Below are 27,940 nucleotides of genomic sequence, written 5' to 3'. Positions count from 1 at the left end.
TCCATGTATGCCCAAGCACTTCACTGACATGGAATGAAACATTTCCTCTAGTGACCCTTTCAGTATTACATCCATGTCTGCATAACAACTTCACAAACATCAAATGAAACATCTTCCCCACCTACCCCTTCAGTAGTTTGTCCACATATGTCCAAGCACTTCTCTGACATCAAATGAAACATTTCCCCAATGACCCTTTCAGTAGTATATCCATGTCTGCACAATCACTTCACTGACACCAAATGCAACGTTTTCCCACAATGACCCCTTAAGTAGTTTGTCCACGTATGTCCAAGCACTTCTCTGACACCAAATGTATCATTTCCCCATGCCCTTTCAGTAGTTTGCCCATGTATGCCCAAGCACTTCACTGACACCAAATTAAACATTTCCCCCAGCAATCCCTTCAGTAGATTGTCTCTGTCTGCACAAGCACTTCAGTGACAAAATGATTAATTTCCCCGTAAATCCCTTCTGTAGTCTGCTGATGCCTTCACAAGCACTTCAATGACACCAAATTAAACATTTTCCCAATGATCCCTGCACAACCACTTTTACTGACACTAAGTGTGACATTTTCCCCCCCAATGACCCCAGCAGTAGTTTGTCCTTGTATAGCCAAGCACTTCACAGACCCCAAATAAAACATTTCCCCCAGTAACACTTTCAATACTATATCCATATCTGTAGAAGCATTTCACTGATACCAAATGAAATATTTCCCCAGTGACCCAGCTGTAGTTTGTCCATGTATGCCCAAGCACTTCAGTCACATGGAATGAATCATTTCCCCCAATGACCTTTTTAATGATATTCCATGCCTGCACAAGCACTTCACGGATCCATTATTTGCAGCTTTGTCCAGATTTCTTGCATTAAGAGATTGAGAGGCATGTTTTAAGGTCATAACTCTGTCCAGAATTTTGCACAATGTCAAGACTTTTGTCTTATTTTTTGGTCTGTTCTTCATAAAATTTGTGGCTTTCTGACAAATCACAGAGGACTGAAATTATTAAATAATGATAAACATTTGAGCTTCAGACTTTATATCCTGCACAAAATATATGTTAACTCAAAAATTCTGTCAAGTTTGTAAGAGCAATATTTAAAAGCTACCCTTATGTTTGGGCTATTGACCAACCATTATTTTAGACTTTGCTCCTATTTCTTGTACTGAGCATACCTCTCAACTGTCCAGATTTTTGCCTCATATTTTTGGTCTGTTCCTTATAAAATAGGTTCATAGGTGTGTACCAGGCTAATGGCCCTGGGGCCTTTACAAACCTAGCCCATAGGATTACTCTGGCATCATGCCACCTGACCTAAGTTCCCAGTGCCTCTGTCGAGTAAAACCACTGGAGTGATCCCTGGGGTGAATTTTCTATTTCCTGTCCACTCATCAAAATTTCTCTTGAAGAGGACCAGTGAGGTGCTCTACTTGACATGTATTGGAAGTCTATTCCCTAGCATGGGCAGTCCGTGGGTTATGAACCTGTCCCTCCAGCATGTTCTTTTGATTGTGGTAATGAGGTTGAGGTCTCTAGAGTGTGTGGTGCGGAGGGATTGGGATTTCTTTAGATGTAGCGTTTCTAACAGAGCTGGGTCAGACAGGGCTTTGTAAGTCAAGCAGAGATCGCCCCTAAATAGGCGATATGAGACAGAGAATAGTTAGAGTTTTTAGTCTGTCTATATAGGCAAATGTTTAAGGCCTAGGATCCTCTTTGTGAGGTACTTTTGCAGCCAATCCAGTTGTTGCAGGTGTTTAGTGAGGTACATGCCAAACTTAAATATTGCTAGAATATTCCTCTTAAAACCTTAGAAATATTGATCTTATAAACCTAGAAAGTTGCTAGAAAAGGACCAGTCTTGGCATAGCTTCTCCAAAAAAGGCAATTACTTTCAGAGAATTACTAGGGGGACAAGCAGCAGAAACATACAAACACTTTAAATATTGCTCTTATAAACCTAGAAAGTTGCTAGAACAGGACCTGTCTTGGCATACAGTTTCTCAAAAAAAAAGGCAATTACTTTCAGAGACGTACTAGGGGGACAAGCAGCAGAAACATACAAACCCTTTAAATATTGCTCTTATAAACCTAGAAAGTTGCTATAACAGGACCCGTCTTGGCATACAGTTTCTCAAAAAAAAGGCAATTACTTTCAGAGGCGTACTGGGGGACAAGCAGCAGAAACATACAAACACTTTAAATATTGCTCTTATAAACCTAGAAAGTTGCTAGAACAAGGACCTGCCTTGGCATACAGTTTCTCCCATAAAAAAAATAAATAAATAAAAAAATAGACATACGAGGGGGACAAGCAGTAGAAACAGACACTTTAAATATTGCTGTTTTAAACTTAGAAAGATGCTAGAATAACAGAATTTGTTTAGGCATACAAAAGGACCCCTTCCAAATACCAGTGGTCTCATCTTACTGCCTCTATTCTGTATCCTCACACTAAAGGAAGCAAGAAAGTATGTGGTGTCCTAAAACCTGTTTGTAAAACCTTTTAATTGTAATTACTGCTTCTGAGGTTATAGAGCATGCCCCCAACCTGGACAGCCAGCAGCCTTTACCCACTATCTACCCTGTAAACCACCTAACATTTGTCTCCATCATTGTAATCCCCCCTTCTTTTACCTTTAATATCTCCTTCCTTAATCCTAGACCAGCTAGCTCCCACATAGAATTGCCTTGAAACAAACTTTCTCTCCACTAGGTAGCACCCTTCTCCTATCCTTCCTATCTCATGCTTATCCCACTGTCTTATACTATCTCTGAATTACATTTCTGAAGACTTTTATTTGATCTAAACACTATCATACTTTACCCTGGATTTTCACTGTCAACACCTACCTATCCTCCTACACTACACTACCATTGCAGTACTTATCTCTGTACTTAACCTCACCTAACTTACCTTCAGTAGTCAGCATTCTGCTGATTGTTTTTCTTGAACTGCTCCTTCACTTGTCTCTACCCGCTCACTCCGGTCCCCTACCCTACCCCCAATTCCCACCCACCCCCAGTGCTCTTAGTTTCATAGTTTCATAGTAGTGTACTAGGCTATCTGCCCGGGGGCATTTATAAGCCTAGCCAACAGTGATGTGGCTTTACGCCACCCCATACTATATAGTTGCGCCTCTCTAGTAGTGACACATGTGGGACCCCATTATTTAGTAAACTACACCTCTGTCTAGTAGTGACACTGAGGTCACTCCCAGGGTAAACTTGCAATCTCCCATCCATGCATCGAGATTTTTCTTGAACAGTGCCAATGAAGGGCTCTGTCTCACATGAACTGGGATTTTGTTCCAGAGTATGGGTAACCTCTGTGTTATGAATCTATCCCTCCAGCATGTCCTATTCATATTTGTGCAGAGGTTGAAATCTTTAGCTCGTGTGGTTCTGGTGGATTTGGATTTTTTGAGATGGAGCATGTCCATCAATTCCTGGTTGGACATGGCCCTGTATGTTAGGCACAAATCACCTCTGAGCAGGCGGTACGCTACTGAATAGAGCTGGAGTTTCTTTAATCTAGTTGGATAAGGCACATGTTTGAGACCTATGATCCTCTTGGTGAGGTACTTCTGGGGTCTTTCCAGTTGTTGCATGTGCCGGGTGAGATACATCCCAAATGGAGCATTATATTCAATCATGGGCCTGACAAGGGAGGAATATAGAGGTACAATGACCTCCTTTGATCTGGATGAGAATCCCTTCATGATGAGATGGGCAAGGTAGAATGTCTTTCTGACCACTTTGGCAACATGGTTGTCAAAGGAGAGGTCACTATCGACTTGAGTCCCCAGGTCTCTGATTACTTCTTCCGTATTCAGTGGGTTATTGTCTACGTGATAATTTGTGGGTACTTTGTTTTTCCCAAAGGGGATGACTATACATTTTTTGGCGTTAAGTTTGAGGCCATGATTCCGGCACCAGTTGTCCGTTTCAGTGAGACCTTTCTGTAGGATGTGTGTGTCGGCAGGTGAATCAACTATGGCACCCAGTTTGCAGTCATCTGCAAACTTTGTCAGCCATAATCCTTCCATATTTGCTTTCACTCTTATACTATTTAACCACAACCTCTTTCCCTTAGTATCCAATCCTTAGCTAACCACTCCCTATTCCTAGTGCACCACCCTCAAGGATCAACTATATAAGGCTGCAACAACTATTACCTCTTTATATAAATACTCACTAACACTTCCCCATAACCCCCCTCACCTTTTCCACACACACTTATTACTCTTTCTTACCTCCTACATTCCACCTTGCAACTAAATCATCCCAATGTCTAAGCTCCCTACACCAGCATACTTAAAACTGCTACTTCTAGTCATACTTCTACCCTCTCTTACAGCAGCCTACCTCCTTACCTCCTACAAACACCCATTACATTTACAATTTCACTACTCCTATAATCAAACTGCTACACCATCAACAATTATCTCCAGTATCCATGCAAACATAACTTCTACACCCAACTACCTACTAGCAAAATATCATAGAATAGCCCATATTAGGTATATCTATCTAAAAGCTAGGAAGTCTCTAAACCTATTCAGTAAATTCCCAAATCCAAGATATGGAATACAAGTTCACTCATTAAAAGATTGAGGTATTCACCCAACCCAGACCCAACAAATACTTCTACCATTCAACCCCAAAACCTCAATCCCCCAACAAAACTTACTCTTACCAAACCTCCTAACTCACTCTCTATAGCACACCTCAACATACATAGTATAAATAACAAAGATGCACACCTCCATGCTCTCTTAGAAGTACACTCCTTTGACATTCTATGTTTGACAGAAACATGGTTAAAACCCAAGACTAAAGACAATGAAGTCATACCACATGGATATAATATCATAAGACAAGACCGTATAGCTAGAAAGGGAGATGGGGTAGCTATCTTGTATAAAGCAGAATTTCAAGCCACTGTATCTGAGTCCAAACTACCTCAAGACACGAATGCTGAAATCCATATTTCTAAACTTCACCTCAATACAAGCAAATCCATATTTGTCATCTGTATTTATCTTCCTCCTGGCAATAACAACAACACCCCAGAAGATATCCTTTGCTGCCTATCTCAAAACTTCCCCCAAGAAACTATAGTCTTAGGTGACTTTAATATTGATTGGAAGTCTTGCAGCACTGAACACCCTACTAACCATATCAACCTATTTGGTTTCTCTCAAACCATCAACCTATTTGGTTTCTCTCAAACCATCACCTCCCCTACTAGAATAAATAAACCCAGTAAGAAAGAAAGTACCTTAGATTGGATACTCATGAACAATCATCTCCTTCCATATGAAGTAGGGACCCTCCCAGATGATGTAAGTGATCACTCACTCACCTATATTATCAGGCATAAGACCAATATACCCTCCACAACCACTTTCAAGACAACTCGAACCAATAAAAACTTTAACCCTGATCTCTTCCAAACAGAACTTAGGGCATGTGATTGGTCTCCTATTAAATACCTCCCTCTTGAGGAAGCCGTAAGATACTTTAATTCTAAATTCCTTTCACTTCTTGACCACCATGCACCAACCCGAACTATCAGAATTAGGACTAAACCTGCCCCATGGCTTTCTAGAGAAACCAAGCAAAAAATCATACTTAGAAATAAAGTCTGGGCCAAATGGCGTACCACTAAAAACCCTGTAGATCAACAAAAATTTAGACAGCTGAGAAATAACACAAAGAAAGCTATACTCTCAGACAAAAGGAACTTTTACTTACAACTCCAACAAACTCACCAAAAGAAACCACAAAAGTTTTGGGCAGCCATTAACAAACTACTCCACCCTTGTCAATCCATTACACCAATCCCCCAAAGCTCCGACCATGAGAATCCTAAGCAAACTGCCAATGCCTTCAATACCTTTTTCACAGAGGCCATTCAAACACTTGCAAATCAACTATCACCTGATAGTTCAACTCTCACAACCTCTAATACTAGCCCTTTCCCTCCTTTTCTCTTGCAACAGGTACCTACATCGCAAATTCTCACCCTAATCCAAAAACTTAAATCATCCACTCCCTCAGCTGATCAACTACCTGCAGAATATCTGCAAAAAGCTGCCAAAGCCATAGCCTATCCCATCTCCATCCTGATTAACAGAACCATAAGTGAAGGACAAATCCCAACTATCTGGAAAATCTCCCACATTATCCCCCTACATAAAGGTGGGAACTCTTACGAATTTTCTAACTACTGACCAATAGCCTTACTCTCACCTTTGGCAAAAATTATGGAAAGATGCATCCATAGTCAACTACTTGACCACGTAATCCAAAATAACATACTTTCCAAGTGTCAACATGGCTTTAGACCATTCCACAGTACTACCACTGCCCTCTTATCCTTTACTGACTCCATTAACAAAAACCGCAATAACAACAGGCTTTCCACTGCCCTATTTATTGATCTTTCAAAAGCATTTGATATGGTTAACCACCAGATTAAATATAAATATCCTCAAATCCCTTTCACTAGATGCACTGGCCATAAAATGGTTCCAGTCCTACTTAGAAAATAGACAACAGGCAGTGCTATGGGATAATAATCTATCCACCCACCTCCCCATTACCCTTGCTGTCCCTCAAGGCTCCATACTGGGACCTCTCCTATTTTCACTTTTCATTAATGACCTTCACTTAGTAATTCCTCAGGCTATTTGTATACAATATGCAGACCATTCCACACTAATATACTCAGCCACATCTTCATCCAAACTGCAGCCCATAACCCAAAATGTGTTCAATACATTAGAACAATGGTTTACACAACGTTGCCTCCTTCTGAACCCAAAAAAAACTTAACTCATGCTCTTTACTCCCACACGTAAGTCTTCTCCAATAGAGTTCAGAGTCATATCTAATAATGGTACTCTAATATCTTCTGACCCTACTACCAAACTTCTTGGAGTAACAATTGACAATAATCTCAACTTTGATACCCATATCAACAATACAATTAAAACTGTAAATAGAAAACTTGGCTCTCTCTATAGGATCAGACCTTTCCTTACTCCAGCCGCTAGAATAACTATCACCCACACTCATCTAATGTCTGCATTCCTCTATGCCTCACCTATATATACTAATCTATCAAAAAATAACCTCCACAAAATGGTAACCTCTTACAACAACATTGCCAAATTTACTACTGGAAATCCTTTTAGAACTCACCACTGCACTAATCTAAAACAGCTAGGATGGCTTGAGCTACAAAATCAGCTTAAATTTCACCAACTTACCATTGCCCACAACCAATACTCCAGTACTTTCTACCCTCATTACCCCCTATAACAATCTTAATACCTTACGTTCATCAAATAAACTACTTGTCAGTATATGTAAATCCAACAACATGGCCGGTGACTCTCTATTCTCGAATACTGCTGGAAAATCCTGGAACCTACTTCCCAGTGAACTTGCATCACTGTCCTCTTTATCACTTTTTAAAAATAAACTGAAACCTTACCTTAGAACACACTGGTTATGCCCCTGTTCTAAACCTGATTAACCTTCCCTTATTTACTGGGCTCTGTTTACCTGCTAATCTCTCAGTACTAACTCCAATCCTCCTTTTTAATATATACAACTTTAGACTGGCCATGTTTAACTGACCCGTCCTGTTGATATTTTCTTAATTTTAGATGTTTATTGAGTTTCTGTATTTACCTGACCTTGTCTTGTTGAGATGTTCTTTGTATATGTGATGAGTTTGTTAGTTATGTAATTGAGCTTCCTTCCTTTGTTAATGTATTGTACTAGCATTTTTTTGTTACTAAATTCTCTTGGAGCTTATCTCCCCGGGCCGCTACTGAAAATGGACATATATCCAGTTAGACTAGCCCGGTCAACAAATGTAAAATAAAATAAATAAATAAATAATTACTATCTGTCACCTCAGAGACTTACTAGGGACACAAAATACTGAGACTAAATATTACTTACACACTTAGAAAGTTGCTAAAATAACAGATCTGTGCTAGCATACCACTTCTAAAGGGAAATATTTTCAACAATTACAGCTAAAAGCCTAAAACACTTACCTCTGCTCTGCCTATACACACAGTACCACTTCAGCAATGCAATCCAAGCACAAATAATCCAATACAACCACAGCACAAAGTTGATATTCCAACTCGGTTGTAGAGCAGCGTAGCAGAAAGATAATCCTCAGGCCTTCTGTTCTGACACAGCAAAGACTCCTCTCACTGACCAAGTCACCACTCCTGGCAGGCAGGCTAACTTCCACTTTTGACTCCCGCGATGTCTTCATCTGCAGCCAGCCGCTCCTTCCTTCCTTCTTCCAGCCAAACTTTTCATGTAGTCAGTCGGTCAAACTGAAAAAGTAAAATCTCTGATCCCAGGAAGCCTTTTTCAAGCCATTATTTTGGCACGAAAAGGCTTCCAGGAACACGATTGGCCTGCATTTTGGAGCTCTCTTTGGCTCCCATCCACCTCAGACTCTCTAATTGATTGGCTCGTAGACCAAGTTTGCGATTGGCCATAAATGTGGTCTACGAGCCAATCAAAAACTGTGGAGCACAGCCAACGCAGAAGGGTAGCAGAGCTATGCAAAGGTTTGTATACCACAATGCCAATTGGCAGTAATTGCGGTATACAAACCAATCAAAAGCTTTGTAGTGGAGCCACAGCTGTTCAATGTGGAACAGCGGAACAGTGGCCTCGCTCTTCATTAAATGCGGAGCGTTCTGCATAATCCGGAGCACTTGGATGCTCAGCTAGTACTTACCTATTAACCTAAATGCAATAAATAATGACAGACATGAGTTGCTGACTTCACATCCTTCAGAAAATACATGGTAACACAAAACCTTTTATTCTAGCAACTTTTTAAGTTTAAAAGTTGAATATTTAAAATCCATCCCTATTTTTGGGCCTTTGTCATCCCATTATTTTTGGCTTTGTCCAGATTTGTTGTTCTAAGAGGTTGAAAGAATGAGTGATGTGTTTAGGGTGCAGATTATCATATACATGTAACACCCATATTCACGCAGTGTCACATTCGTGGTCATGATATGCATGCCCCCCCACACACACACACACACACACACACACACACACACACACACACACACACACACACTTACGTGACATCATTGCAGTTTCTGAACTGCAAGGTCTATGGGCAAGCCTATAAAAAGGAATGCTGATGTATTCCATAGTCAAAACAGTTCAGTAATTTTTTTTTGGTAGTTAATGCTTGATCAACTATCCATTTTTTTCTATAAGTTTTTATTTACAAATGCAACAAGTGCATTTGTAAGTGACAAGTTGCAAAAACAAAACCAAAGTAAATAAAATAAAGACAAAGGATAACTGAGCAGCATTCTGTTACTTAATCTCTCATTATAGCCTGGCAGGATTCTTAGAAAATAAGCAGCTTGTGAAAGAAAATAAAAATTAATTTGGGCTTCCTGTACGGAAGTTAAACTTTTAACAGAATGTCATATTCTCAGTAAGCTAATATGAGAAGGAGGGGCTCCATGATGACACAACAAAGTGGGTGTTGCTGATAAGGACATTGTCACTTTCTCTTCAGAAAAAGAGTTTGGACCCAAAATGTAAACAGTGGGACTATCCCTTTAAGAGTCTCTGGAAATGGTGAGTTCAGTAATACAAAACTGAGACTGAATTTGTGAGTTTCAAGAAGTGGTACTAGGAAATGGCACTAGGCTTTAAAAAGAAAGAGGCATGTACTACCATTTTTCAGACCTGAATAATCCATTCTTAAGAAGTCTAGTCCAGACCTGACATTTGTGACTATTGATGTCATAGACCTTTTTTCATGTATACCGAAGGAAGATGGACTGCAGGCTTTTGCCATCAGTATAAGAAAATATGCAGACATACAGTGGGACACGACGTGCCTTCTTACTGACATGATGTCATTGGTACTTGACCATAATTATATCTTTTTTGAGGGAGAGTATTTCAAGCAGGCCAAAGGAGTAGCTATGGGAGCAGCGTGTGCTCCCATATATGATAATTTGGTTATGCTTGAATGGGAAGAGAGGACTATATTTGGTAGTCATTTTATGAAATACATCAAACATTATATTAGATACCTTGACGACATCTATATGATTTGGGATGGTGGCGAGCATTTGTTAGCACAATTTTTGGAATTTATCAACAGTAGCAGTAATTTTTTAAAATTTACTTTTTCCAGAAGTATGGAAGGTTTGGCCTATCTTGACACTATTGTGTCCAGAGATGGTAACCAGTTTAAATCGAGAATTTTCAGGAAGAGTACATTTTCGAACAATTATCTGGAATACTCCAGCTACCATCTGAGGAAGCAATTCACCAACATCTACAAGGGTCAACTTATTAGAGCAGTTAGGATGACATCACGATATGAGGATATGTTGGATGAGGTTAAATTTATTACTTCCTTATTTAAGGACAGAGGATATGATGTAAGAGTTATGGCCAATGTTAGTAAATATGTAGTGAGTAAATGGGGAAACCTATATAAGCCACTATTGGGTGAAAAATATAACCCTAGTTCAGTTTTAGATATAGACACATTGGCTGTTAAGAAGGTTGAATCTAACAATTTCGATAGAACCTGTATTTTGGAATTCGGAGTACACACCGGTAAGGTGAAGAAAATTTTGATGGACAATTGGCATATAATATTAGTTGACCAAGATATAGCACCCATATTAGGAGATCGTCCCAGATTTGTCTATAAGGTAGGCATTAACATAAAATCCATCTTGGAGAAGGGCATACCTACTAAGAAAACCATATTTGTGAACACTGCCAAATGTGGGGCATGTAAACAATGTCACACTATATTTCAGGGAGACAGTGTGATATTGGATAATTATAAACACACTAGTGTCAGATTTTGTGGGGGTAATTGTCTAACTAAAATGGTGGTATATATTGCCATTTGCAGGACATGTTCAGGGTTCTATATAGGCAAGACTCAAAGGAGTTTGAACAAACGTATTTATTCCCACTTGTATAGTATTAGAAGAAAGGACGAAAAAAATGCATTGTACAGACATATAAAGCAGTATGGAGACAAACACTATTTTAATTTTGGTATAATTGATTTGGTGCAAGTCAATACTAGAGGTGGTGACTTCAATAGTTTGCTACTATACAAAGAATTATGGTGGCAAATTTATACGAATGCCTCTGTTACACCGGGTTTGAATGACACCTTATCAATTAAACCATTTTTGGCTTTAAATTTAAATTGAATATTATTATATTGTATGCTTAAATCGATTCACATTTGTGTTGGCTATTTATTTATTTACTTACAGTATTGTATTTTTAATGAATATATTTTTTATGAGCATAATAGTTTTTATTATAATATGAGCAAAGTATATATTGTAATATGTGTGTATTTCTTTAAAATTTCAAACTGAATTGGCGCCATATATGTTATTTAAGTAACTGTTTAACTTGTTATGGTGTTCTGATGAAGCTTGTTGTTAACAAGTGAAAGCGCTTAACCAGTATTGGCGTTTTGGTTACAACAATAAATTCTTCATTTTATGTATTTGATTTTAATTCGTGAATTGTTTTTTTTGTCACAGAAGGTGTTTTGGACTGTGATAGTGTTGCATAGAGTGGAATTCCCAAAGACACGGAGGCGAAATACGCCTTCTTTGTGTTTTTGTTCTTGACTTTTGGATTCTTAAGAAGGTGTAATCTGGAAAATGAAGATAATTGTAGTCCGATTTTAACCAGTTTATTTATTTTATTTAACATTTGTTAACCGTGAAAGTCTGACTTGGAACGAAGCCAATATTCAGCAGAGGCCCAGGGAGAAATGCTCCAGATGCATATCTTTGAATGTGGAAGGAAACTGGAACACCCAGAGGAAACCGACACAAATGCAGGGAGGACATACAGACTCCGCACAGAAGGCATCCCAGCCAAGAATCTAACAGGAGAACCTCTTGCTTTGTGGCGACAACACTACCACTGCACCACTGTGCCGTCAGCTCTCACAAGTACCAACTATATGCATATGCATTATAGAATCCAAGAATGCAGATAATTAAATTTGTTACCATGATAACAACATTTACAAGGCCAAATTTGAGGTCAGAAGGTGGAATGTCAGCACTATGTTAATGTATGTAAGAAGATGGGATAGTTTGCTCTGTGATAGAAAGGGTGAGTTGAATTAAACATGCCCTGCAAGCAAAAGATGATCCAGTACAGTAAATGACTCAGGATTATGAAAATCATTGATTTAAGTTGTTTCATGTAGTTGTTTTAATTAAGAAATAGATATAATAATGCCTCGGCTGAGAGGGTGAAATGGCATTGATAAGGTAAGGGCATTGAGGTAGAAATGGAGGAGGGGTATAATAAAATATTCTTACTGCCTTGTGTGATGATAGGAGGGACTACCAGCACAGCTAGCTGGAATTTTGTAAATAATCACATGTCATTTGTGAATATCAAACTGATTTATACAAGATGCTAGTGTTACAAATGTATTAGAACTGTATATCATGTGTATATCAAACTGATTTGTACAGACGTTTGTGTTGAAAAGGTATTTGTAAAGTGTTTGTGTTTGAAATATATCCTCAGTGTGCCCTACTAGACAGAACAGAAATGTATATGCACTATTGTAACTGTTTAAATGTATATCTTTTAACAGAGGGAACTGGAATTCAGAAGACTAAACTCAGTCCAGTAAACTTTAAAATATATCGGAAATTAAATCACATTATGGGCTAGGTAATAAAGATTCTATCTCACGAGTTTCAATGCAGCCAGAGACACAAAGTCTGTACTAGGGAACATTCTGCATTTTGTCTTGGGCCTGACAACAAGAAGGACCATTCACCACATCATCTACCTTGCTCTATTAAGAAAGTAGGGAACAGAGATTCTTTTAGATTCAGTCAGGAATATAGTGAAGCTTAGTTTAGATATTGTTTTTCTTTATTTGTCTGCATCTGTCCTTCAATATTATTTTAAATATTTCTTGTGATTTTGAACTCTGATGTCACTATGAACTTATATTTAGTATTGCAATGTTCTTTTATTTATTATTAAATATATTTAAACCTTTCATTGTGGATGATCTTTGTATAGCTATTTAAGTTTTGAGAATATTTGCATATTTATTTGGTGGCACTGTGTGGGCCACTCCTAATAGCCTTGCTCTTGGTCAGACTACCACCTGTATTAATATTAATTTCACTCAGTATATTGGGTACCCTTGTAAGGACCTTAAGGTAACTGGCCAGGGGTTCTGGTGACAGTGAAAACTACCTTATAGTCTGGGAAAAATAGGTGCCCTTTTTCCCAAGTGTATGAGTGTCTGTGTGTGTGTGTGTGTGTGTGTGTGTGTGTGTGTGTGTGTGTGTGTGTGTGTGTGTGTGTGTGTGTGTGTGTGTGTGTGTGTGTTGTGTGTGTGTGTGCAAACCCAATCTCAAAGAGAGAGAGAGAGAGTGTGTGTGTGTGTGTGTGTGTGTGTGTGTGTGTGTGTGTGTGTGTGTGTGTGTGTGTGTGTGTGTGTGATTGTCAGCTACGTGGGCGAGGACATGAAGCACTGGTTAGACTCTATAGCTCTGCCAGTAAGGAGACTTATCGGGGATCTGGAGAAAGAGGGAGAGACCAGCCCCCCCCCCCAGACTGACTGTATTCCCCGTGTGCTCTTAAGGGAAATTGTGCTTGATTGTACTTGATGCAGAGAGCTGCATCTGGAAATACTGGGTGTGTACCTGTTATCCTCTCAGTGAATGTTCCCCACAGGTGCCAGTGGTGAGGATTGAGCCTCCATGATTACTGGCCCGGGGTGGATGGGTGTCACACCTTGAAAGACATTTTGTAAAGGAAATATAATAAAATCAAATAAGAAAATATTACATTATGGTAAATAGAACCATAGCAGAAGAAGACATTTTGTCTCCTCTGCCCATCTGGAGACAATGGTGATAGTTGTAGGGTTGATTTACTCTTAGGTCAAATATGTAACTGTTGTCTCCTACTCTTACTTAAGATTGCCTAACCCATTCAAGCTGTACATTTCCCTCTTGAAAGTTTTTGTGGGTTCACAATTCATGAACCCCGCAGGCAGTCTAGCCCAAGAATCCACATCTATCTCAATGAGCAAATGCTTTCTGAGGTCCAAGATGAAGTGAACACCCTTTAGTTGCATCTCATGACCTAGCCTCTCTCTTCTGCTTGTCTGCCTCACTTCTAACATTTCTGTTTTCCCTCATGGACTTTTGTGTACCCATGTAATTTCTCTCGCTCTCTCTCCTACTGTCTATGCCTTCATGTCAAACAGAGCCAAGTTCAACAATTCCAGAAGCTGCTTCAAATCCTTTCACTGCATCCACCTGATGATTCTCACTGCCTTCCTCTGGATGTCCTGCAGTCATTTCATATTGTTTTTCCTTGAATAGTCTCCAGTAATGTACATGGAATTCCAGATGTGATCGCACACGTGTGTGACTGACGATATCCAGAGTCTGTTTCCCGTGGAGTAGACTCCCAGCACGTTGTTGATTGTTCCTGCTCTCCTCCAAATATGTGTCTGATGGTTTTGCGCTGGTGTGATTGTTACTCTTAGGTCCTCATTTTCCTAGTTTAACATTCCATAACATGTATGTGACCTTTTAGTTGCCATGTAAAGATTATAGTACCTTGCACTTATGGGCAATGAACCTCAGCTGCTACCTCTGTCATCACCTGTACAGGAATTTCAATTCCATTTCTGGTTCCTTCTAGGATGTGCAATCTGCAATTAGGTTCACTCTACTAGTCATCCTTCCAATATGCCAGAAGCAAATATGATGAATATAGCAGGGGCCCGTGTTGTACTCCACTGGTTACTTCCATTGCCCGAGACAGGTTGTCACTACTTAGCGACCTGTGAGTTTTGCCTTATAGCTATTCTACCATTCCATTACCACATCTCTGTTCTGCCTCTTATCTTTTGGCTTCTTCAGTGAACTAACAAGTTCAAGGCTTTATTTTTATTTATTTATTTATTTTATTTTGACATATCATTTTTTGACTGGGAATGTCCAAATGATCCTTAGCCCATTTTCAGTGGAGGCCTGGAGGAAAAGCCCCAAATGGATTACTTTTACAAGCAAGCAGTGGATATTAGTTATTACACACATGTTAAAATACATGGCACATACTCATATAGTATAAATTAAATAAAAACCAAAAGACCTTTTTGAAGTAGATCACTGTGTGTAGAGAATTGCAGGTCATTATGCAGAGGAATGGTCATCTATGATCACACCAAGTAGTTTGGTATAGGTTTCAAAATGTATTACAGTGTAGTCAAGAGATGTGATGATAATGGAGAGTTCAGGATGAAAAAGGGATTTTGGCAAAAATAGGAAAGGGTTTTTTATGATTGAGTATGAGCTGATTGTCAGTTAGCCATTTCTTGTTAGAGAGGAAGAAGTTTTGGATTAATGTGTGGAGGTCAGTGAGATTATCAGAAGTGGAAATGATAGTGGAGTCATCAGCATATTGAATAAGTGAAACATGAGAACAGGAAGTACAAAGACAGGTGGTGAAAATCTTAACTAGTAATAGTACAAGTATGTAGCCTTAAGGTATACTTGTGCTGACAGATAGGAAAGGTGAGAAGGATGAGAGCCATTTGACAGAATGCTGCCTGTAGGTGAGGTAGCTAGAAAACCATGTTATAGTGGGATTAGAGATATTAAGATCAGATAGTTTAGAGAGGCACTTGGGGTGGGAGACTGTATCAAAGACTTTGGAGAGGTCAAGAAATAGGCAGGAGAGTAGTTTGCTGTTGTCTCTGGTTTCTGAGATAGACTGGGTGAAAGAAATTAGGGCAGTAGTTATACAATGGACTGGGCTGAATCTGTGTTGTGCGAGTCTGAGTTAGTTTTCCTTAAGAAGATAGTGTGATATCCTCCCTCCGTGCCAGAGATCAAGGATCCTCAGTCCTCACCACTGACACAGGTGAGGAACATTCACTGAGAAAAAAATAGACAAAGTATTTTAAGATGCAGCTCTTTGCATCAAGTACAATTTTCCTTAAGAGCACAGAGGGAATGCACAAACCAGTCTTGGGGCTGGGCTTTCTCTCCATGTCACAAATAAGATTCCCCACTGACACAGCTATAGAGTTGAGTCCTTAGCTGAGTGTTCTAAGCCAAGTCATCCACCACCCTCTCTGTGAAATCAGTGCTGTCAGTGTCCCTGTTCAAAGAAGCTGGCACACCCACTCTCTTTGAGATTTGATTTTTATACAAACACACACACACACACACACACACACACACACACACACACACACACACACACACACACACACACACACACACAGACATAGGTTCATAGTTTCATAGGTAGGTACTAGACTAGTGGCCCAAGGGCCTAAGTAAGCCTAGCCAATAAGGTTCCCTGGCTTATGCCACCCAAGAAAGTTAATTTCCTGTGCCCCTATCGAGCAGATCCACAGATGTGATCCCCGGAGTGTATTTCCTATTTCCCATCCACTCATCAAGATTTTTCTTGAAGAGTGCTAATGAGGAACTTTGCTTGACATAGATGGGTAGCTTGTCCCAGATTATAGGAAGTCTCTGGGACAGGAATCTATCCCTCCAGCATGTCCTGTTTATTGTGGTGACAAGGTTTAGGTCCCTAGAGTGTGTAGCTTGGAGGGATTGGGATTTCTTTAGGTGTAGCATGTCCAACAGCTCTGGGTTTAGCATAGCTTTATATGTTAGGCAGAGATCTCCTCGGACTAGGCAACATGCTATGGAGTAAAGCTGGAGTTTTTTGAGATGGTCAGTGAAGGGCATCTAATTGAGGCCAGTAATCCTCTTTGTGAGGTACTTCTGTGGCCTTTCCAGCTGCTGCAGATGTCTTGTGAGGTACATTCCAAAAGGGACATTGTACTCTATAATGGGTCTAATGAGTGCCGAGTAGAGGGGAACAATTACTTATTTTTTCCTGGATGAGAACCCTTTTGTGATGAAGTGTGCCACATAGAAGGATTTTCTGACTACTGTGGTGATGTGATTATCAAAGGAGAGACTACTGTCCACCTGGGTACCAAGGTCTCTTATCACACATTTGGCATTAAGTAGACTGCCATTTATGTGGTAGTTCATGGGTACAGAGATTTTACCAAAGGGGATGACAATGCACATTTTGGCATTTAGCTTGAGGCCATGCCTCTGACACCAGGCATCTGTCTCAGTGAGGCCCTTCTGTAGGATGTCCACATCATTTGTAGACTCGACTATGGCTCCTAGTTTGCAGTCATCTGCGAACTTCATTAGCCAGAGGCCTTCTGTGGTACCCTGTACTTCAGAGAAGTAGATACCATAGGTTCATAGGTTCATAGATTAGTACTAGGCTAACTGTCCTTACGGACCACTTTAAGCCTAGCTAATTGCCCCCTGTGAGAATCAAACCCTGCACCTTAGGTCTGTAAGGTAAACACCTTAACCATCATGCCAACCTCCCACAAACAGGAGAAGTCCCAGGACTGAACCCTGTGTTACTCCACTTGTCACTGGTTTGAAGTCAGATTTGGAGTTTGGTTCTGTCAGTGAGCCATTTCACAATGCATCTTATGATGTAGGGATTTATACCTAGTTTAGTGAGTTTAGCTATAATTCCAGAATGGGGGATGGTGTCAAAAGCCTTGGCGAGGTCAAGATAGGCTGTGTGAACCACCTTACTCTAGTCTACGGCTTTGTTGACTGCCTAAAAGAAGTCAATCAGGTTCAGAAGGCATGATCTGCCTTTCACAAATCTGAACTGGGTGGACTTCAGAGTTAGGGAGTTATCAATGTCTTTGTTTATGAGTTCCATGATGATACGTTGCATGGCCTTGCAGACCAGGCTCGTCAGGCTAATAGGGCGATAGTTCCCAGGATCAGTGGTGGCTCCCCCTTTGTAGAGTGGTATAACTGTTGCTGTGTGCCATTCACTGGGCACAAAGCCTGACATGAGACTATGATTGAACATGGTGCTTAGGTGGGGAGGCAGTTTGTTCTGAATGTCATGTAAAATTCAGCCTGGGATGTTGTCTGGTCCCATGGATGCTCTGTTTTTGGCTTCAGAGAGTGCAGCTTTTACCTGCATATATGTGATTACAGGGACTCTGCATTCTTCCTGTATAGATATGGGCCCTTTAGGGGGTGAGAGGGGGGTAAACACACACACACACACACACACACACACACACACACACACACACACACACACACACACACACACACACACCTGGCAAAGGCTGGCACAGCGTTTAGATACACTGCCACTAGAACACCCAAAGCCAGCTACTCTAAGGCTCTTACCAGGGGACTCAATTACTCTTAGTAAAATTAATACATACACAAATGGTAGTTGGATTAGAGATATTAAAGTCAGATTGTTTAGAGAGGAGCTTGGGGTGGGAGACTGTATCAAAGACTTTGGAGAGGTCAAGAAATAGGCAGGAAAGTAGTTTGCTGTGGTCTCTAGTTTCTGAGATGGTTTGGGCTGAATCCGTATTGTATGGGTGTGAGTTAGTTTTCCTTATGAAGATAGTGTGATGTCCCTCCTCTGTGCCAGAGATCAAGGATCCTCAGTCCTCACCACTGACACAGGTGGGGAACATTCACTGAGAAAAAAATAGACAAACAAAGTATTTTGAGATGCAGCTCTCTGCACCAAGTACAATTTCCCTTAAGAGTACATAGGGAATGCACAAACCAGTCTTGGGGCTTGGCTTTCTCTCCAAGCCCCAAATAAGATTCCCCACTGACACAGCTATAGAGTTGAGTCCTTAGCTGGGTGTTCTAAGCCAAGTCATCCACCACCCTCTCTGTGAAATCAGAGCTGTCAATGTCCCTGTTCAAAGTAGGTGACACACACACTCTCTTTGAGATTTGAGTTTTACACAAACAAACACACACACACACACACACACACACACACACACACACACACACACACACACACACACACACACACACACACACACACACACACAGACACACACACACACACACACACACAAACACACACACACACAGACATAGGCTCATAGGTTCATAGGTAGGTACTAGGCTAGTGGCCCAAGGGCCTAAGTAAGCCTAGCCAATAAGGTTCCCTGGCTTACGCCACCCAAGAAAGTTAATTTCCTGTGCCCCTGTCGAGCAGATCCACAAAAGTGATCCCCAGGGTGTATTTCCTATTTCCCATCCACTCATCAAGATTTTTCTTCAAGCGTGCTAATGAGGAACTTTGCTTGACATAGATGGGTAGCTTGTTCCAGATTATAGGAAGTCTCTGGGACAGGAATCTATCCCTCCAGCATGTCCTAGTTATTGTGGTGACAAGGTTTAGGTCCCTAGAGCATGAAGCTTGGAGGGATTGGGATTTCTTTAGGTGTAGCATGTCCAACAACATAGCTTTATATGTTAGGCAGAGATCTCCTTGGACTAGGCAATATGCTACAGAGTACAGCTGGAGTTTTTTGAGATGGTCAGTGAAGGGCATCTCTTTGAGGCCAGTAATCCTCTTTGTGAGGTACTTCTGTGGCCTTTCCAGCTGCTGCAGATGTCTTGTGAGGTACATTCCAAAAGGGGCATTGTACTCTATAATGGGTCTAATGAGTGCCGAGTAGAGGGGAACAATGACTTATTTTTTCCTGGATGAGAACCCTTTTGTGAGGAAGTGTGCCACATAGAAGGATTCCCTCTCTACTGTGGTGATGTGATTATCAAAGGAGAGACTACTGTCCACCTGGGTACCAAGGTCTCTTATCACACATTTGACATTAAGTAGACTGCCGTTTATGTGGTAGTTCATAGGTACAGAGATTTTACCAAAGGGGATGACAGTGCACTTTTTGGCATTGAGCTTGAGGCCATGCCTCTGACACCAGGCATCTGTCTCAGTGAGGCCCTTCTGTAGGATGTCCACATCATTTGTGGACTCGACTATGGCTCCTAGTTTGCAGTCATCTGTGAACTTCATTAGCCAGAGGCCTTCTGTGGTAGCCTGTACTTCAGAGAAGTAGATACCAAACAGGAGAGGTCCCAGGACTGAGCCCTGTGGTACTCCACTTGTCACTGGTTTGAAGTCAGATTTGGAGTCTGCAACTTTTACAGTGTGGATTCTGTCAGTGAGCCAGTTGGCAGTCTTGGGGCTGGTCTTTCTCTCCAAACCCTAAATAAGATTCCCCACTGACACAGCTATAGAGTTGAGTCCTTATCTGGGTGGTCTAAGCCAAGTCATCCACCACTCTCTGTGAAATCAGTGCTGTCAGTGTCCCTGTTTAAAGTAGCTGGCACACACACTCTCTTTGAGATTTGATTTTTACGCAAACACACACACACACACACACACACACACACACACACACACACACACACAGACACACACAGACACACACACACACACACACACACACACACACACACACACACACACACACACACACACACACACACACACACCTGGCAAAGGCTGGCACAATGTTTAGATACACTACCACCAGAACACCCAAAGCCAACTACTCTAAGGCTCTTACCAGGGGATCCAATTACTCAGTAAAATTAATACATACACAAATGGTAGTGGTAACCAAGCAGCAAGACTTTCAGGAACGTGGGGTCACTGTGGCACTAAATAAATGAAATTACTCTCAAAAGTTAAATATTTTTTAAAAGACCAGCCACAATGAAAGGTATAGCTATATTTAATAATAAATAATAAAATAGAAAATATGAACATACTGAATATCTGTTTACAGTAAACACTAGAGTTTCAATACAGGAAATATAAAAAATAACACAGATGGAAAGACTCAGACAGATACAGAAATACAATATTTAGCTAATCTGCCAATAGTTTCCTAACTGGCTGAAGAATTACTGTTCCCTAGTTACTTACTAAAGCAAGGCAAGATGAGGTGGATGAGTGTTTTTGTTATCAGGTCCAAGACAGAGTGCATCTATCACATCTCACAATAGTATTCAAATACTAGGAGGGGGGAGCAAGGGAGCTTGGTGGTGTTACTATTGTGGGTTAAGTCAATGAAGTCAGAGTTAAGAATAGTGGCAATTTCCAGAGGAGAGTTTTTGGGAATGGGTTAGATGCATTAGGGGGTCTATATTGTAAAGTCGAACGCTTACCTTATCGAATACCTAAACGTCGACCCATCGTCATCGAACCGCAAAAACATCGAACTTCCAGAAGAGTGAACGCGGAAACATCGAATCATCATGGTTGGCCTTCTGCGTTATAGCTACGTAAGGTAAGTGTGCGAAAGTGCGATAGTTATGGACCTTAGGGTTAGGGTGCGGGTTAAGGTAAGTGCATAGATGGTAATGTATGTTAGATTTAGTGTAGGGTTTTGTTAAGTGTATGTGTGTGGATTATTTAGTTTGTTTGGGTTTAGCTTTTTAAGGTAAGTGTGCGATAGTTACGGACCTTAGGGTTTGGGTGCGGGTTAAGTTAAGTGCATACATGGTGGTATATGTAAGATTTAGTGTAGGGTTAGAAGTAGGGTTTTGGTTAGTGTATGTATGTGGTTTATTTAGTTTGTGTAGGTAGTATGTAGCGGGCGGTGGGGTGGGACAAGTATGATAGCTCAACTTGTTTAATTTTGCGGTTTAGTGCGTTCTGTGTTTATGCGGTTCGATGACAATGGATCGACATTTAGGTATCCGATAAGGTAAGCATTCAACTTTATAATATAGACCTGAATTAGGTCTACAAGGGTAGAAAAGTCAGAACTTTTTGGGAATACTATGGTGGCTAGATTGAGGTTTTATATAGAAGTTTTTCTTATCTTTGGTGACTGTTTTTTTAGTGAGGTTATGAAGTTGTTTATAATTTTGAAGGTGTGTCTGGGATTTAGATTTTAACCAGGTTTTTCCATGCATTATCTCTTTTGAGCATTAAACTGAACGTGGACTTAGATAGCCAGGGTGCAGAGTGGGATTTTATTCTGATTTTCTTATAAGGAGCAAGCAAGTTGAGAATATCAAGAAATGTGGTGTGGAATTTATGTATGGCTTTGTCAAGGGGTTATGTGTAGAAGGGAAGACCAGTTTATGGAAGAGAGTATATTGTTAAACACTTCAGGGTCGAAGTTAAAGAGAGTTTGACAGTCTTTGTATGTGTGAGATTTACAGTGCTGTATGGAATATCTTTGAGTACTAATAGAAGAGTGACCATTTAAAGTATCACGTAGTGTTCTGGGGTTGTAATCTAGGTTAGGATTTGGGACAAGGATCCAGTCCAGGATAGCACTAGAGTTGGCAGTTTTACAAAAGAGGGTTTGAGTTGTAATAAGTTGCATAAAGCCATGTAAATTTATTGTAGAGTTGGGGGAATCACAGGTGAGGGATTGCCAATTGGTAGTGATGTCACCTAGAGTTATATTTTTGTTAGGTATGGAGTGATTTATCCAGGAGAGAATATGTTCAAGTATGGGAATATTATTTCCTAGGGGGATATAGATGGCAGCAATTGTAAGTTTAGTGTGGTTTTTAAGTTTGCAGCTGGCTATTAGGAGTTCTGCAGGGTGGAAGTTAGGGAGAGAGATGGTAAAAGAGAACATGTTAAATTTGTCAGAATAAATTATAGCTATGCTTCTACTTTTTTCTGGGTCCTATCAAGGGGGGAGATATTGTATCCTGGGGGGAGTTATTTTGTTGTCAGCATTGTGAGGTTTAAGCCAGGTTCCTGTAAGAGTTATTATGTCGGGACAGTAATGGGCAAGCCACGCATGGAATTAACAGACTTTGTTGAGCATGTTGTGTAGATTCAGGGAGAATAATACATATTTTGAGGAGGAGCTGGGGAGTGTGGTGGAGAGGGGTGGAGTGTTGGGAGAAGCAATAAAAAGAGAGCCAGGGATAGGGGATATCCTCAGATAGGAGTAATCTCTTAGTGGCAGTGTCTTAGTAGGAATTTTGGAGCTAAAGGTTAGGGATTTAGGTTTTACTTTGAGGGGATGAGATGAGTGTAGGACTAGTTTGATCCTGAGTATGAAAAAGTTGAAGTAATTGAATAGACAGGGTGTTATTTCAAAGGTATGTGGAGCTTGTAAGTGTGTAGGTTGGTAAGTAAGGGTAGGAGATAAATTCCTTTGAGATAAAGTACAATGGTAAGAGGAAAGGTATTAGAGAAGAAGAAGAAGAGTAGCCGAGTTAAGGATATTGAGGGTGAGGAGAAAGTAGGAGAGGAGGTAGTTAGAGGGAGAGAATTGAGGGGAGAAGAAGAATAGGCTACTATGTGAAGGTGGAGGAGAAATGTCAGCAAGTAGATTGGTTTTGAGGAGGAATTAGGGTCATGTGATTTCAGGTGAGGTGGAGTACAGTTCAACTATGTAAAGAGGGCATTATGAAAGTGAGGAAAGGAGAGAAGATGTATTGTGTGCACAAGTGTCAGGATAGAGTTGGGGGGGGTTGGGTGGGATAAGGTTTGTAGAGTTAATGTTTAATGTGTGTAGCATATTTGTGGAGGAGTGGCAAGGTAGGTGGAGGAAGGATTTGATTGTGAGGGAGTTAGCAGGAAGTGAATGTCAGGAAGGGAAGGGGAAATGGAGTGGTTATAATATAAATGCTGAGTAAGTGGCAGTGGGTGAGAATTGGTGGTAGGGTAGGGGAGCATATTGAGCCAATGTGTACCGATGGCAAATGAAGTGGGTTGCACCATGAGGGCCAGACGAAAACCGCCTCAGACAGAAAACAATATGTGCAAGCAAGGTCCTCAGGTGAATGTCAATGTAAACAACAGGAGTGTAAAAGTAGGATAAGAAACCTGTGTCACATTTACTAAAAGTATCAGTGGGCAAGTAGAAAAGTAGATTATTATATCTGCTCCAATCCTAAATTACTAGTGTGGACTGCTTGCCTAAAGTAAAATTAACATGATAACAGGTAAGATGCAGGTTATAGGGATTCAAGGAAACACAAGTAAGAATTAATGTTAACAGGAGACAGAACAGGAGGAACCTAGCCTTATGGGACTTAGTCGGTGTGCACGCCACTTTCATACAACTCAGAAATTATAACGGCTAGATAATTACAGGAGCTGTGGTGTTGAAGGGGTCCTGTACGTAGAGCTGAACCACAGTGTAGAACCAAGACAGGGATCACTTTCTCTCTGTATGGGCAATAGTTCTAAACAGGTGAGAAACTCTCTCGTATGCAGAGTATAAGGTATAGCTGTAGACAAAAAGATGAAAAACAAAACAGATGCAGTTAAAGAATTGGGGGATAAGAATAGAGTAGCAATAGAAGACAGAGTATAGAAATAGAAATTGTATAGAACAGAAACAGTGGGAAAATCAATGCAATAAATATAATCTCTAATTCAGCAGTTAGGTGAGCAAGCTGATACAGTCATAGTAAATCCAGCATACAATTCGCCAGATCAGTGGTGACCAAACATCGGGTTCATTAACATCATGTAAAAAGTATGTAATACAGTGTAGTTGTTCTGAGACAGACTACCACTATTTTATGCTAACAGACTACCATTACTAAACTGCTAATACAAAACAATAGTAAGAGCACATTCAGCGTCATGGAAATGGGTAGTTTGGCATACATAGATCAGCTCGGGTCTGCCGAGCTTACCATAGAACGTCAAAAGTTTACGTTAGTATGCCGGTCTGATCACCCTTACAGTATGTAAGGTAAGATTAAACATGTCTGTGTCAATCAAACAAATGTGTAGGCTAGGAAAAAAAATACACTGCATTCAAATACATAACAGTGGATGACTGGAATAGTGAGAAGCAAACAGCAAACATCAAAAAGAAACAGTATTTCTGTGAATAGTTCATCACAAGTACATTTTACCTCATTAATAGTCACAGCTAGCAGGTAAAATTGTAAATAAGTTAGCATTCCACAGAGGCACAAACTGGCTAATGTCAAAGAATATCAACAGAAACAGGTTGAGACACTTATGGGCGCTCGCACCAACCCTGGCCGCTAAGGTGAAGTGACTCGACTAATAGTGGAATTTAAAAATGGCACCCACACATTCCTGGGCCATTTAAAATCTCAGGTCTGACATGGGAATGAGGGAGGGCCAACAAAGCCAAATGCAGTGCTACACATGGAGAAAGGGGGAAAGGTGGATGGCAGTGGATATAGTAAAACTAATTACATAAACAGGGCCATGCAAAATGAGTGCCAGTCTAAAACCGCCTGAAACAGAAAACAATCTGTGAAGCAGGTTCCTCAGGTTAGTGCCAATGTAAATGACAGGAGGAGAAACCCACCTCATGTTTACTGAAAGTATCAGTGGGCAGGTAGAAAAGTAAGTTAGATATCTGGTCCAGTCCTATGCTACTGATATAGACAGCTTTCCTAAAGTAAAATTAACATGGTAGAAGGTTAGATGCAGGTATAGGGACCCAAGGAAACACAAGTAAGAACTAACGCTAAGAGTAGAGAGAGTGGGGGGAACCTACCCTTATGCGACCTTGTCCGTGTGCACACCCCTTCATACCACTCTGAGATTATACCAATTAGATAATTACAGGAACTGTAGTGTTGATTTTACTCATGTACACTGAGTAAAACCACAGTGTAGAACCAAGACAGTGGTCACTTTCACTCTGTAAGTGGAATAATTCTATTTAAATACAAATAGACCACATCAACAAGGAATCTGTCATCCATTCTCCTCTTAGCTAGTTATGGAATTGCAGAAGGACTGACAGACAACTCTTCATAACAGTGAGGTCATGCTGGTTTAAGTTCTGAAGCTGTCCTCTGTTAGAAAGGGCTCAAGTTTTTCTCACTACAAGAACTAAAGGCATAACTTGCCTGTAGCAAACTGCATAAGTCAAACTTAGTGAAATACCCACCTCCTCAAAATGCAGATGATATCTGCACTAAAGCACATTTTTGCAGGAGGTCAACCCTCCCTCTCAGCAACACCCATGTTGGTGGTCTCACTTCCAACATACTCTTTGACTTGCAAATAATATCTTCATGGTTGTACAGCTACAGAGAATTCAAAAATGTTGTGTTGTGTTTTTTCTGCGTTTCCCGGTTAGGGGTCGCCACAGCGGAACTTCGGTCCACTAATGATTGGTAGTTGAGTTTTACGTGCTGAGTTACCAGCCCTGATGCACAACCTTCAACAAAGGTATGCCCATTCACGCATGTCTCCATGCAGAAGACGCTCTAGCTGAGAATTGAACCGGACAGTGTCTTACTGCGAGGCAACAACACTACCGCAGCACCACCACCGCGGAATTCTACAGAGAATTCAAAAATACTCATATGATTATGTGATCTTGCAGTAGAGGCAAAGTATTCAAAAACATTGCTGGAGTTGTGATTTCAGGAACTTGGATAAGGATGCATTATTTAAGTTTCCATTTGTCGAAGTGTACATCTCTCTTATCCATCACCTTCCAAGTCACTGATTTTGGGTTACTTGACCTGTATTGCCTGAGCTGTTCTTGCTGCTTTTTTTAATGTATTTCTGCCCCAAACCAAAACAAACACCCCGCATAAATATGTGACCAGATTTTATTAAGCAGCACCATCAAAACTTACATTTTGTTCCAACATTAATGACTAGCATATATCAAATTTCTAACAGGCAGACTCTGTAAGATATTTAGAGTACCAAAGCATACAACAACATAATAACCACGCGCTGGGTGTAGTTAAAGACTATTTTCCTCAAGATAAGCATACTGTCCACAACAGATGACTACTCATTCAAATCCCTTCTACATGAAGCGGTGTAATCCTTTGTTCACCCCTGAAATATAGACCACTCACCAAGGACAAGGAAAGGGGGAAGGGTATTCTTTCTTAAAAAGGGTGGGGAAATCTACATTCCACACCCCTCAACATGACTGTAAGACATTTGAAAGGACTAACAAACCATTCACAACAAAAACACCCTCACCAAATTGGCCAGTACCCTCCAGTCACACAACACCTAAATACCAGCTCCTGCCTTTCTTGACTGCAACACTTCCTGTCCATCATGGCCTCTAATCTTTGACCTGGTACTTCCTGTTCTTAAACCTACTGCCTCCGTCTTACCTACTGTAATTTCTATATACCCAGTAACACTCACACAGGCATTCATGGACAAAAACATATGTTCGGTAAGTCCTATTTCTTTTACAGCAGGACAAATGAAACTATTTTCTAGTTGTTGTGTATATCCTGTCTGGCCCAGTATCTGGGAAATATTTACCTGACTGGTTCTTGCTTAGTTTTTGTGTATTCTAATATCCTATCAAGACCTTGTCAGTTGCTCATTGTTATGACTTTATGCAATGTTTACAAAAATTATACAAACTTATATTTGCATAGGATAATAAAAAAATTAAGCAAACTTAACCTCAAGTTAAAATGCAATGTGAAATGGCAGAAGGATTATATTAACAACATTATCCGACATGACTGGAAATACCACAGTGAAGCATTACAGTAACAGGCATTATTATTGCACTGCAGAAAATGAAAAATAAAACAGAATATTAAATATTCGATTCTTTTTATGAATGCTGTGCCTCAAGTAAACTTAAGAAAAAACTGGTGACAATTCAAAAATGTTTAGCCTTGAAAGAGACCGTAATGATTAATGAAGTCATTTCTTATCATAATTATCGCAATCAAGGACACTATAGTGCATAATTATACATGTTCAGTACTAATGACAAAAAGATAAACTTAACATTGTTCTGTAATGGAATAAGAAATGTTATTGATGCATTGTTTATTGTTATATTGAAGAAATACATTATTTTAGCTACATGGGGATGTATAACTTGCATCATATTTGAAGACTGTTTTGACTATTGTATAAAGAATGTGGCTGACCACTTAATTTGTATATATTAAGCCTCTGTATAGGTCAGACATCAGACAACTGAA

Source organism: Protopterus annectens, chromosome 2.part1 (assembly GCF_019279795.1).
Source record: "Protopterus annectens isolate FY-2018-M chromosome 2.part1, PAN1.0, whole genome shotgun sequence".
NCBI classification, from domain to species: domain Eukaryota; kingdom Metazoa; phylum Chordata; order Ceratodontiformes; family Protopteridae; genus Protopterus; species Protopterus annectens.
The sequence above is the reverse complement of the archived record's forward strand: the minus strand, read 5'-3'. Positions refer to the sequence as shown.